At 57.1% G+C, this 12,257-nt stretch overlaps 1 protein-coding gene across 1 annotated transcript in view; it reads left to right on the plus strand.

The window, feature by feature from the left end:
* Window positions 1-237: 237 nt before the first annotated feature.
* CLIP2 (CAP-Gly domain containing linker protein 2) overlaps window positions 238-12,257 on the plus strand; it is a 75,315-nt gene continuing 63,295 nt past the window's right edge. Inside the window, exons 1-2 of the mRNA XM_047089105.1 lie at window positions 238-344; window positions 11,991-12,090. The gene's annotated coding sequence lies outside the window, so the exon portion shown is untranslated. The remainder of the gene's footprint in view (window positions 345-11,990; window positions 12,091-12,257) is intronic.

A 12,257-nucleotide genomic window follows, 5' to 3' on the forward strand; every position in this document is an offset into this window, starting at 1 on the left:
CCTTTTGTTCCCTCCCGGAGCCGGGCCGCTCGCTCCGCTCCCGCTCGGCTCGGCTCGGCTCGGCTCGGCCGCGGGGCGCGCAGGCGGCGGCCGGGGCTGCTCGATCCGCGCCTCCCGCCTTCCCGCCGCCGCCGCCCGGACGCGGCTGCGGCTGCGGCCGCGGAGCGTGGCCCGGGCCCGGAGCGCGAGCGCGGAGCCCCGGCCCCGGGAGGGGCTGCGGCCGGTGGGCAGCGGCGCGCGGGGAGGGGCCGCAGCATCCTCTCCCCCCGCGGCGTCCGGGCCGGGAGCGGAGGAGGCCGGGCGCCGGGCCTCCCGCAGCGCAGCCCGCAGCCGGAGGGGCGCAGGTAGGAGCGGCCGGAGGGCCCCCGGGGGAGGGGGCTCGCCGGGCAACAAAGGAGCGAGGGATGCGGGAGGCGGCGGCGGCCCGGCCTGAGCTGCAGCGGGGCGGCCGCCCGCAGGCATTGTCGGGGCGTGGGAGAGGCCGGAGGGCCGGGGGCCGGCGGGTGGGCGTGAGCGGGAGCTGCTCCCCGTGCACCCCCAACTTCCCTGTCGCCCGCAGGCGAGGAGAGGACGCTGCTGGCGTTGGTGGGGGGGGGGGTGCTTCCCGGGCTGCGAGTCCCTTCGGTGAAGGCATCTCCGGCACCGTCGGCGTCCGCATCCGCAGACTGGGGTTCGGCACATCTGTTGTGGGGGCTGCCTGTCCCGGCTCTCAAGGGCAGCGCCGGGAGGCCGGACGCGCCGCAGGGCTCTCTGAGCTCCCAGGCGGTGGGGGAATGGGGGGGGGGCACAGCCCGGTGGGCGCGGCCATACAGCCCCCTTTTCCAGACCCCGGGTCTGGGAGAACACGGAGCCCCCGCCCCGCCGGCTGGGGTCGCCCGGCCGATTCCCTTTGCAAAACTTGGTCGAAGTGCATGGTGGAGGGGGTATGGGGGAGACTGGGGCGGGGCGGCATCCCGCCAGGGGTGCCCCCCCAGGCTGGCGCTGGTAGCTGGTGAGGCAGCAGATTTTCTGCCCTCCCCACAGGGAGGGGCCATCGCCACCGAGATGCTCTGCTGGGCCTCCAGGGCGCGCCCGTTTGGGCCCTTCAGGCGGGGCTTGGGCGGGGCGGGTGCCCACTGGGCACTGCCACGCAGGCCCTGGCCCCACCCTGGGAAGGACGGACAGAGGGGGCACCTTGGGGGGGGGGGAGTCACACACCCAGCAGCGCGTTCCCAACCTTGGATACCCCGCTTCTCCAATATGAGGGGGGAGATGTCCTCACCCCTGTAAGATGCCCAAGGGAGGTTAGTGGGGGTAGCAGTGGCCTAGGGCTGCTGGCAGAGGAGGAGGAGAGTGCAGGGAACACCACGTGGGGCAAGACTCCTCGCCAGTTGTAATGTAAACAATGAGCCCTTCATTCATCCAGCTGCTGTCACCTGGCCCAGCACTGCCAGGAGCTGGCAGGTACACAGAACAGGGGCCTCGCTGCCCCCAAAGGGCACAGCCCTGCAAGTCTTGGTGGCTTGCTTGATGAGTGCCTTGGTGGGGTAGCTGGAAATACAGAGGAGGGACGCCTGGAGGATGGGGTGGAGCAGGAAGCTTGATGGGGGCACCGTGCATAAGTTTGCTGCCAGGATGCCACACAAGAGCTTCAGGCAGGAGAAGTAGTGGGGGTAAGTGCTTGGAGTCCTAAAAGGAGGCCTCGTGGCTGATGGGAAGGAGGAACAGTAAAGGATTTAGGTGATTGGGGCATGGGGTTTGAGGGAAGGGATTGTTCTGTCTCTTCTACTTTTTAAAAAAATTTTTTTAATGTTTATTTATTTTTAAATGTTTTTATTTATTTTTGAGACAGAGAGAGAGCATGAGCAGGGGAGGGGCAGAGAGAGAGGGAGACACAGAATCCGAAGCAGGCTCCAGGCTCTGAGCTGTCGGCACAGAGCCTGACGGGGGGGGCTCGAACTCACGGACGGTGAGATCATGACCTGAGCGGAAGTCGGACGCTTAACCGACGGAGCCACCCAGGCGCCCCTAATGCTTATTTATTTTTGAGAGAGAGAGGAGAGAGAGACAGAGCACAAGCAGGGGAGGGGCAGAGAGAGAGGAAGACACAGAATCGAAAGCAGGCTTCAGGTTCTGAGCGGTCAGCACAGAGCCCGATGTGGGGCACGAACTCATGAGCTGTGAGATCATGACCTGAGCCGAAGTCGGCAGCTCAACCGACGGAGCCACCCGGGTGCCCCGTCCCTTCTACTTTTGCACATGGAGGGGCGGGGGGGTGGGGGTGGAAGGGGTGGCCAGGCACCTTCCTCCAGGGGCTATAAGCCCAGATTGCGCTGGCACCCGCAGTGTCTGGCCCAGGAGAGACGTTGGGGTATGGGCTCAGGTGGAGGGGGGAGGGTTGGAGTGGAGCTTCAAAGGCAGGGACCTTGCAGAGGGAACCTGGGAAGAGCCTCGGCTCACACGAGCTTTTGCACCAGCAAGCTTCTAGGTGCACCCGGCAGGCTGGGAAGGTGCTCTCTGGAATTCTGCACCCGGAGCTCAAACTCCCAAGGAGGGCGACCCACCCACAGAGGTACCAACCCCCCTGCAGTATCTGCTGCCTGATTTGGCGGTTAAGCGTTTGGATGCTGGCACCTGACAGCCTGGGTTCAGATTCCAGCTGTGTTCCTTCCTAGCTGTGTGACCTCTGATAAGTCACTGCACCCCTCTGCCTCAGTTTCCCTGTCTATAAAGTGAGGGTGCTTATGGTATCCACCTTTTAGGGTTGTTGTGAGAACCCAACGGATGGATGTGTGTGAAGTACGTGCGCTATGACAGGGCGGGTGACCAGTGTTCATCGCTGCTCTACCCACATAGCTCCCGTCCACACACACGTGGCTCGTCCCGTCCCCCAGCTTGTGTCCGTGCTGGGGCAGCCGTGCCTGCCTGTTGGCCGCTCACCGCGGCCTCCTCCCAGAGCTGCCCCCTCCATTCTGGTCCTTGACGTGGGGGACAGTTCCCTCCTGGTGTCCCCTCCCTGGGCCCGCCACCCTGAAGGTTGACCCTGCCCTCCTGATGCCCTCTCCCCGCACCTCTGCTTCCATGCTCAGAGGAGGGGCCAGCGGCCTTCCTGACCCTGCTGGTTCCCTGCCGGCCTCATCTAAGCGGCGGTGACAAAATACCACGGACCAGGTGGCTTATACCCAGCAGAAATTGATTTCTCACGGTTCTGGAGTCTGGAAGTCCAAGATCAGGGTGCCAGCATGTTCCAGGGAAGGCCCTCTTCCGGGTCGCACACTTCCTGTATTCACACACGGCAGAAAGGGCTGCGGAACGGTCCGGGGTCCCTTTTATGAGGACACTGATCCTGTCCTGGAGGGCCCCTCCCTCCTGACCCTGTCACCTCCCAAGGCCCCTGGCCTCCTGACAAACATCACATTGGGGCTTAGGTTTCAACATATGAATGTGGAGGTTGGGGGGGGGGTAGTCACAAACGTTCAGACCGTACCACCTGCCTGATGGCTCTTGAGGGGGATGGGGAACCCCAGCTTTCGTGTAGGTTTTTAAGAAAACAACACATACCGAGGGCTTACTCTGTGCCAGGAACCGTCGGCGAGCTCTCTAAATGCGTGTTTCCGTTTGTGGATATCTTCACGATGCTGCCTGCATTTTACAGATGAGGACGTCGGGGCACAGAGAGGTTTCCCTGTTGGCCTTTCGTGCGTCAAGCACCTACCGGGTGCCTGGGGGACACGCTGCCATGTGCGTTTCACTAAAGCCTGGTTTGGGCTGTGCCTTCCTCAGACACCACCCCGGTTGCCCAAGTGCAAAGTCCAAGCACTTTCTGGCTCCTGGCCCCCCTCCCCGCCCCCAGCTGGCTGTGCCTTGGCTTCCCGGCCGGCTCTCCCCACCCACCCAGGCTGGCCTTACCCAGACGTGTCTCAGCCTTCATGAGCTGGGAGCGGTGGGCGTGGCTTGGTGAGCAGGGAGGGCCCTGACCCACGTCTTCGGGATTATTTTCTTACAGGGGAACAGGAAGCTTCTCCAATTAGGTTAAGTGAAAGGAGAGTTCGGAGGGAAAGGAAACTTCTGCAGCAAACAGTTGCAGGCCGCCCGGCTCCCCCAGGACCTGGGATGCTGGCAGACAGCCCCTCCTCTGGTTTTCCTCTTTTCTGGACTGCGGTTTCATTTTCTCTGCCTCTCATCTTCTCTCCTGGTAGGCTGTGTCTCTCTGGGTTGCTGATGTGACTGCCCTGAATGGGGGCTTTAGCTTGAGGCCACAGGACCTCCTGTGGGCACTCCCCTCAGTCTTGGGGTGCTGGAGAGACCAACCCGGCACCGGCTTGGGCGCCCAGCTGGTGGGCGGCAGGCCACGTGATCTCTGGGGCTGGGGGTGGGGGCGGGGAAACGGTGCCGGGCACCAACTACAGTGTCAGCCGCTGGAGGATGCCCACGTGGTGTGTGCTGGGGGAGGACGGGTGAGCGGGGCATTGCTAGCCTGGAAAACTGGATCTGACGGGAGAGGCGGACCCAGAGCCAGTTAACTGCGGTCTCCACTGCGGTCTCCACCTCTAGGCAGCGGCATTTCTTGGGAGTAGCTGGAGTGGCCCAGCCTGGCCGGCGTGGGGACCGAGGGTGCCCTCCCCACCCCCAGCCCTGGCTCAGGAGCAGATGAGGCTCCTCCCTTCAGGACCTGGAGACCTGGGCCACCCCACTGCCCACCCTGTCCCACCACCCCCTTCCAGGGCTGCCAGGGTCGGTGCACAGAAACAGGAATACAAAACTCAGGATCTCAGAGGAAATGCTTGAAAACGACAATGAAGAGTGTCCCTTCTGAATAGAAAGCTGATGGGACGCCTGGGTGGCTCCGTTGGTTAAGCGGCCAACTTCAGCTCAGGTCACGATCTCACGGTCCGTGGGTTCAAGCCCCTCGTCAGGCTCTGTGCTGACAGCTTGGAGCCTGGAGTTTGCTTCGGATTCTGTGTCTCCCTCTTTGTCTCTCTCTGCCCCTCCTCCACTTGTGCTCTGTCTCTCTCTCTCTTTCAAAATAATAAATAAGCATTTAAAAAAAAAATAGAAAGCAGAGCATGTCAGGTGGTTTTTATCAACAAGGTGTAAATTCGGGCCCTTGTCCCCTAATGCTTCTGTCTTCCCTGGGCAGCTCTTGGTACATCCCTGGAATCTGCCTTTGGCTCTGCCCAGGAAAACACCTGCTCTGCACACATCCCTTTTCACCTTCGTGGCCTCTTTGCCACGAGGGGGTGGGCTTTCAGGCTCACAAGGAGTCCCTGTTTTTCCAGCCTGGAGTTCTCAGCCTAAAGCCCACCACTCGTGTGGTCCCTAAGTCACTTGTGGTCCCACAAGTGTGTCACCCTAAGTCAAGTGTGAAGCTGGACGCTGCCACGAGGGAGGGAGCAGCATTTGGTGCCCGGGGATGTTTTGCTGCCTTGTGTCCTCATTCTGCTCAGGCTGTTCCCTTTTCTACTGTGGACTGTTCCTTGCATAAATTCGTTGGTTCTCCGACACAGCTCACACTTCAGTTTCTGTGCCAGGGGTTGTGCCCAGTACCAGGAGCTCAGGGCAGAGGAGGGGAGACATCCGAGAGGGTCTTGTGTGTTCTTGGTGTGACTCCAGAAAGGGCTGGAGATGATTCGCAAAGGTAAACGCCCCATAACGAGATGAAAATGACCGGGGTAAAGAGCAAAGCCGGGGTGGCAAAAATCAAACGAAGCTGGAGGGGCTGCCGTACCTTCCGTGGCAGGTAACTTGCCTCTGAGCTTTCTAGTAGCCTGATCTGAGGGCGAGGCAGGTATTTTGAGCGGTTGTATTGTCACCTCGCTCCTGTGAGCCCTGCTGTATATACCACTAAAGCCTAAGGGTCGGGCTGCCAGCCATTGTGGTCCTGGTATGGCCCTTGGTCCAGAAGGTAGAGGGTGAGAGCGGCTGCCTTCTGATCTTCCTTTCTTTAAATTTTTTTTTTTAAAGTTTATTTATTTGTCTTGAAAGAGACAGACAGCGTGAGCAGGGGAGGGACAGAGAGAGAGAAAATCCCAAGCAGGCTCCGTACCATCAGCGCACAGCCCAATGTGGGGCTCAAACTTCATGAAACCCCGAGATCATGACTTGAGACGAAACCAAGAGTCGGACACTTAACCGACTGAGCCACCTAGGCGCCCCTGTATCTTTAAATTTTTAAAAAATATTTGTTTATTTTTGAGAGAAATTGAGAGAGAGAACAAGCAAGTGTGAGTGGAGGAGGGGCAAAGAAAGACGGAGATCCAGAATCCGAAGCAGGCTCCAGGCTCTGAGCTGTCAGCACAGAGCCCGACTTGGGGCTTGAACTCACGAACCATGAGATTATGACCTGAGCCAAAGTTGGATGCTTAACCGACTGAGCTACCCAGGTGACTCTGCCTTCTGATCTTTCTAAGCCTCCTCCTGGAGGGTCCCTGTGGACCGCTGAGAGCCAGGGTTCGTGCTCACAGCCAGCCTGTTCACTGGGGTCTGCCTGGCCCCAGGGGTGCGTGAGAGCTGATGAGCTAGGAGCCACACTGGCTCCTGCCCAAGAATCCCCATCTCCCGAGGAGGCGTGGGGGACATGATACAGGGAGTGTACCCAGTCGGCCCCAGGAGTTGGCTGAAGGATAGAAGAAGGGTGAAGGCGTCTGGCAGAATGAGCGACGGGGGGAGGGGTCTTAGGGAGCAATGAGAAACTCAAGGAAGCTGGAACGAAGGGTGCTGGTGGACAGGGTTCCCAGGAAATGAGGCCAGAGGCAGGCAAGGCCTAGGCTAGTGGGCAGAGAGACCACAGGCCATGGCCTTGGCACCCAGGGCTGGGGGGTGTCCTCCTGGCCTTGTCCTTGAAACCTCTGCCCTGTCCCCCCCAACCTGGGTGCCAGGAGGAGAGTTGGTCTTGATTCTGAGGAAGTCAAGAAAGGAAGTCAAGAAGGGTGGTTGAGAACTCAGGCTGTGTGGCCAGAGGGCCCGAGTTCGAATTCCACGTCTACTATTGGATCAGTTGTGTCACCCTAAGCAAACTATTGACCACTCCAGGCCTCAGTTTCCCACTAGTAAAGTGGATGGAATTCATAAGAGGGCTGTTGCAGAGGTTAAACGAGGTAGTATTTATAAAGCACTTGGGCTGGCGTGTGGAGCAGAACAGATATTGTGGGTCTGTGTCTCCTTAGGCTGGAACAGCTCAGCAGAAGAGGGGGGGCCCATCCCACCTGGACCCCCTACACCAGGTGCACCCACACAGGCTCTGAGTCCAGCACACTGAAGAATCAAGCTCTGTGACAGAGAGTGGTGTGGACATGGGGTCACCCTTCCAGCCCTGAGTAGGGGGGCGGTGCTCAACATAGTTGGTTAGTGTTGTTATGGACAGTAATAGTAGCTGTGTGAGTTTGGGAGAGCCTCGTGGGGCAGCTGTGCCACCTGGAGCAGATACCTGCTCTGAGAACAGGTCTTGGTCTCTGCTTGATCTCCTCCAGTGATGGGGGGCTCACCGCCTGCCTCTTTGTTCATTGGACCCAAATGTGGTTAGCATCCACTCTGTGCCCGATGCTAATTGTTGGGAACCTTCTGCCCTTCCCAGAGCTCGCTCCAAGCCGGCCAGTGAGTGCGGCTGTGGTGTGTGAACAAGCTGCCATGGATGTGGAGAGGAAGAGGGTGGTGGCCGAGGGAGGGCGTTTCCACGCGTTTGTGTTTCCTTCATTCATTCGCGTGCTCGTTAGGCGTTTTGAGCTGCTGCATGTGCTGGGCGCTGTCCTAGGTACCGAGAGCTCAGCAACGGATACGATCTGCAAAGAATCTGCCCTCTTGAAGCTGCCGTCAGCGAGATATGAGGGAGTTTGCCAGCGAATGAGAGGACCTGCGTTAGGCAGAAGGAACAGTGTTTGCAAAGGCCTGGGGATGTGGTAGGATGCGTATGGGTGTGGGTGGGCGTCTGTGGCATTCAGGCAGCTTTTGGTGGCTGGGGGTGGTGGCTGCCTTTCTGGAAGCACTAAAACACCATGAGGGCTTCTTAGTGACTGACCTCACCCCTGGGGCCACCAGGTTCTGCCCCTCCTCCGCCCATCCCGTCCCATCACCCACCCACAGCCTTGGGTTGCCCTTTGTCCTTCAGAGGTTTAGATGGTGCCCCTGGCCCCCTGGCTGGTTCATGCGTTCTCCAGGGTGCCACGTGGGCCCTGGTTTGTATTCTGTCCCCACAGGCCCAGACCTCAGGGGGGCTCAGCCTCCTCCCTGCAGGGCAAGGCTGGAGAGAGGATGCTGGGGTGCTGACTTGGCATGCCTCGTTCAGGGAGGAAGGTTGGTGTTCGGGAAGGTTGTGCAGTGAGCACGGCACCGCTGTGGGTCAGGCCCCGGGTGCTTGACGTCCATGGGGCTTGGGCCTGCCCGCAGGGAGCTCGCAGAACCGTGGGGAGCCAGATGCCCCGTGGGTCCCCATGGTTACGCACCACCGCCCGGGGCTGTCTGATAGGCGGGAAGGACCCAGAGGGGCTGGGACCACCCCTGCTTCCTCCACTTCCGCTGCCACCCACCCCCAGCCCAGGTAATTAAAAAGAATTTTAGGGGCGCCTGGGTGGCTCAGTCGGTTAAGCAGCCGACTTCGGCTCAGGTCATGATCTCGCGGTCCGTAAGTTCAAACCCCGCGTCGGGCTCTGTGCTGACTGCTCAGAGCCTGGAGCCTGCTTTGGATTCTGTGTCTCCCTCTCTCTCTGACCCTCCCCCGTTCATGTTCTGTGTCTCTCTGTCTCAAAATAAATAAACGTTAAAAAAAATTAAGAAAAAAAAGAATTTTAAAGCCTTTTTATTGAAATACAGTATCCACGCAGAAAAGTGTGCATGACATAAGCATACTTGTTGAAGTTTCCAAACTGAAATCCTTGTATAATGAGAGCCTGCTGGCTCCCCAGAACCTCTCCTGTTGTCCTTCCGGTTAGTACCCCTGACCCAAGGGGAACCCCTTCCCTGATTTTTTTTTTTTATGTTTATTTATTTTTGAGAGACAGTGCTAGTGGGGGAGGGGCAGAGAGAGAGGGAGAGAGAGAATCCCAAGCAGGCCCCACACTGTCAGCAACAGAGCCCGATGTGGGGCTCGAACCCACGATTGAGTGAGATGATGACCTGAGCGGAAATCAAGAACCATATACTTAACTGACTGAGCCACCCAGGAGCCCCCCCTGGTTTTTGATATCATCAGTAATGATTGTCCACTGACTTCATTTTTATTTATTTGTTTGTTTATATTTATGTACGTATTTAAAGTTTCTTTATTTTGGGGTGCCCAGGTGGCTCAGTCAGTTAAGCATCTGACTTTGGCTCAGGTGATGATCTCACAGTTGGTGGGTTCGAGCCCCGCATCAGGCTCTGTGCCGACAGCCCAGAGCCTGGAGCCTGCTTCGGATTCTGTGTCTCCCTCTCTCTGCCCCTCCCCCACTCACACTCTGCCTCTCCCTCTCTCAAAAATAAATAAACATTAAAAAAATTAAAAAAAAATAACACACAAGTGTATAATCACAGAGCTCAGACACGTGGTTGCATAGAGTTGTAGTTCATTCATTTGCATTGCTGTATTTTCTTCCATTGCAGGAAGAGAGCCCGCCTTAGTTACTCCTTCTCACGGGGTTGGATATTTTGGTTACTTTCAGTTTAGGAGCATTAGGAACAGTCTGTCTTTGGGGCACTTATGTCTGCATTCCTTTTGGGGGCGTGCCTAGGAGTGGAGTCTCTGGGTCGCGATCAGGGTTAGTAGGTGAGATCAAACTGGTTTCCAAATCGCTTACCAGTTGACTCTCATCTCAGCAGTGGGCGAGCGGTCTGGACATTCTGCAGCCTCACCCACCCCTCGTGTGTCTGCTTCACTTTCTGCGTTCTGGTGAATATGGCGTTAGCCAGACGAGCAACAAAGGAGAACGTCTTTCCATGTTTGCTGGTCTTTTAAATACCCTCTTTTCATGTAGTGCTCTTTGAGGTGTCTTGCTGATTTTTCCAACTTGATTTGTTGGACTTCTCTCTGTATTCTGAATATGAATCATTCTTGGAATGTAGGGCTTGCAAATGTCTTCCCTTTCTGTGGCTCGTTCCTCATACAGTACTGTCTCTCTGTCTCTCAGTGGTATCATTTGATGTACAGAAACTCTTAATCTTTTTTTTTTAATTAAAAAAACATATGTATTTAGGGGTGCCCAGGTGGCTCAGTCAGTTAAGCCTCCGACTTGGGCTCAGGTCGTGATCTCGCGGTTTGTGAGTTCGAGCCCCGCGTCGGGCTCTGGGCTGACAGCTCAGAGCCTAGAGTCTGCTTCGGATTCTGTGTCTCCATCTTTCGCTGCCCCTCCCCTGCTCATGCTCTCTCAAAAATAAACAAAAAACATTAAAAAAATTTGTTTTATTTTGAGACAGAGAGAGCAAGCAGGGGAGGGGCAGAGAGAGAGGGAGAGAGAGAATCCCAAGCAGGCTCTGTGCTGTCAGTGCAGAGCCCGACATGGGGCTTGATCCCACAGACCATGAACTCATGACCTGAGCCGAAATCAAGAGTCAGACACTTTACTGAGCCACCAGGTGCCCCCAAAAGCTCTTAATCTGGTCCAATTTATCCGTCCTTTCCCTGTCTTCTGGTATTTTCTGTGTCCTGTTAAGAAATCTTTGCATATCTCAGTCTTTATTTATGTCTCTTAAATACTGTATTGTTTTGCCTTTCACGGTTAGACCTGCTGTCCCTCTGGGATTGGTTTTCGTGTATGATGTGAAGTAAACATACTAGTCTCCCTTTGCTGCCCTGACAAATGACCACAAACACAGTGGCCCTCAAACAGCACAGATGTATTATTTTATATTTATGGAGGCCAGAAGTCTGAAGTGGATCTCTCCCGGCTAAAATCAGGATGTCAGCAGGGCCGTGTTCCTTCTAGAGGCTCGGGGAAGAATCTGTTTCTTGCCCTTCTCCAGCTCCTAGAGGCTGCCCGCATTCTTTGCCTGGTGGCCCCTTCCTCCATCTTCAAAGCTACCAATGTCACCCTGAGTTGTTGGCACGCTGCCATCCCTGTGATTCTGTCCCTCCCGCCTCCCTCTTGCACTTGTAAGGACGCTTGTGATCACATTGGGCCCGCCTGGATAATCCAGAATAATCTTCCCATCTGGAGGTCGGCTGACTAGCATTCTTAAATTCCATCTACAACCTCAGTTTCCCTTTGCCATGTGTAAGCTAACATCGTTAACACATTCCAGGGATGGGGACATGAAAATCGTTGGCGGGGGGCCATTTGTTCTATCAACCACGGGTGGGTCATGATTTGTTTTTCCCCATGTGGTTATGGGGACCCAGAACCACTTGTTGTAAAGATCATCCTTGGCTCAGGGGTATTTTTTAAGTTGCTTGTGCAGATTCTAACCCTAGGGAGGAGGCCCGGCTGGCTGGGTTAGGGAGGAGACCCCGGGTGTTGGGGTATTTCCTGGCCTACGTGTGTTGGATGTAGTTGCAGCGAAAAGAGACTAGGTCAGGACACTGTCCTGGGAGACAGGACGCAGGAGCACTTTCTTGCCTGTTCTGCCTAGATCGCTAGGTGACCTCAGCAGGCCCCTTCCCTCCCTCAGCCTCTGACTGCTTCTGGTCTCAGGGACCCCTCTGCCCAACACACGTTTTCGGTCACTTGGACGCTTGAATCTCATCGTCCTGTTCACTTGCTCTGTGACCATCAGCCTGGGCCTCAGTTTCCCATTCTGTGAAATGGGAATAAAGGTGGGTCAGAGGGCAACTTGAGTCATGTTGTTCCCAAGCCCTTCTCCTTGGGCCTGGCCGGGACCTCATCCAGTGGAGCCAGGCTGGGTCAGTGGCAGGAGGGCCCCAGCTGTCCAGTCGCTGGGGCCATGAGTGGCCCACAGTCAGGAGCGGGTTCTCGGGGCCATGGTTGCCCCCTGGTTCTGAACGTGCCAACTGTGTGTGTGTGTGTGTGTGTGTGTGTGTGTGTGTAAGTAAGTGTGTGTATAAGGCCAGGAAGTATATTGACATTGGTGTCCCTTCCCCTCCCCAGACCCGACACAGCCCTGGTCCCCTCTGCTCTGCCGAGGACAGCATCTGAACCACCTCCAAGCTTGAGGGACGATGGCCGCGCTCCAGTGTGTGCAGCTCAGGTGAGACTGACAGGCCGGTCACTCCCAGGGCTCCGTGGTCACCCCGGGCCACGGGCGGGACAGGGAAGATGCCAGCTTACAAACTGGGATCTACAGCCCTGAGCTCAGAGGCCGAGAGGTGCGAGGATGGTGAGCACGGGAGCCCCGTCTTCTGGACGGACTTGGCC

Source organism: Lynx rufus, unplaced genomic scaffold (assembly GCF_022079265.1).
Source record: "Lynx rufus isolate CCGP_SWC_20201006 ecotype Redwood Valley unplaced genomic scaffold, mLynRuf1.p SCAF_27, whole genome shotgun sequence".
NCBI classification, from domain to species: domain Eukaryota; kingdom Metazoa; phylum Chordata; class Mammalia; order Carnivora; family Felidae; genus Lynx; species Lynx rufus.